The sequence below is a fragment of the Nerophis ophidion genome, unplaced genomic scaffold, assembly GCF_033978795.1.
Source record: "Nerophis ophidion isolate RoL-2023_Sa unplaced genomic scaffold, RoL_Noph_v1.0 HiC_scaffold_274, whole genome shotgun sequence".
Classification (NCBI taxonomy): domain Eukaryota; kingdom Metazoa; phylum Chordata; class Actinopteri; order Syngnathiformes; family Syngnathidae; genus Nerophis; species Nerophis ophidion.
Genome location: NW_026907196.1, coordinates 42,478 through 44,021, shown reverse-complemented (window position 1 = coordinate 44,021; position 1,544 = coordinate 42,478).

Sequence of the window (1,544 nt, the reverse complement as noted above, 5' to 3'; positions counted from 1 at the left end):
CCCTGTCTCTCTCCCTCCTGTCTTTCTCTCTCTCTCGCTCCCCTGTCTCTCTCTCTCTCTCTCGCTCCCCTGTCTCTCTCTCTCTCTCTCTCTCTCTCTCTCTCTCTCTGTTTCTCTCTCTCTCTCTCTCTCATGAACTGCATCATAACATTCACAAGCATCAAGCGTGTGTGTATTATTGATTAATGTTTCATGAGGTAGTTCATTTGTTTCACCAAGTTTGCAGCAGAATACCTGACAAACTAGGAATTGCACACAAAAGGTGTATTTTCTGATGTACTCCAGCAGGGGGGAGACTGGCATATGCCTGGCTTCCGGTCATTGAAGTAACCAGCATCTCATCTACTGAGGCGAGTGGGGACGCCATCTTGAACCAGTCGATATTGCCACCTTGTGGCAGGATTAGTATAGTGTCAGCAAATTTCAACCATCATCATTTTCTCATTTATAAACTGATTTTCACACTGTGTTGTCCTGAAGTCAACCGTTAATATTATTTACGTAATTACATGATAATATTTTTGTATTAATTCATAATATTTTGTATTAGTATTTGCAGTGCTATTTATTTGGAGTTAGAGTTGTTTATATTTGTTGTACGCTGTAATCGGTAAACAGCAGTTAGATGATGTCACTTCCGCTAAGTTACTTCCTGTTGTTTGACTGCCGGTATTTGTTCGAAAGCTAGAGATACATGTTGTGGTCTTCTGTAGTACTTTCTGTTGCCATCCTACACAAAGCGGCGAAGAAGCAATGCCGTAAGTCGTCTTTAATAATCTAATAAGATGTCAGACACGTTTAAAAAAGTGTAATAGTGCCGATATGTTAAACATAATTGTCGAACTAGATACAATGTGTTCAAGTCATTTAGGCAGACGGGAGTCTCCCTCTGCTGGACATTTTCAGACATTACCGTTACATTTATATGTCATTGTAGACAAATATGTACAGAGGCAATAAGTGTGTTGTGTGTTGTGTCTCTTTGTTCTTTTCAGTTTTTCACCATCTTGTCTATGAAGAATTGTCAAAAGTAAATGGTCAAGCTTACAACGACGTTCTCTTCATTGACTCCGGTTTGGCTTGGTGTTGAGTTGGCGTTTTTACACGTCTCACGAGAACACTAAAGTGAAAAAGGCACGTTTCGGCTGCCCTACGGTATCAACATGGCGACAAGTCACAGTGGAAGCAGCAAAACGTCAGTATCCACAGCAAGCGCAGCTCTTGTTAGAGCTAAAGCAGAAGCCGCGAAAGTACAAGCGTTGTACGCAAACCAAGAAGCTAAGCTTAAAATGGAACAAAGGCTCATAATCAATTAGAAACAACGAGAATAAGCACAGAATTAGAAGTGCTGACACTACAACGAGAAGCAGACGCAGCTGAGTCGGAATCTCAAGTGTTGGAGGAGGCTACGGGAGCACAATCCACAGGCGAAGACAGGAAATCTGAATCTGAAAAGGCAAAAATTGAACGCACCAGTGAATACGTTCAATCACAGATCGACCTTCAAGAGCAGTTGGCATCTCCAGCTGTGTCCGTTAACACAA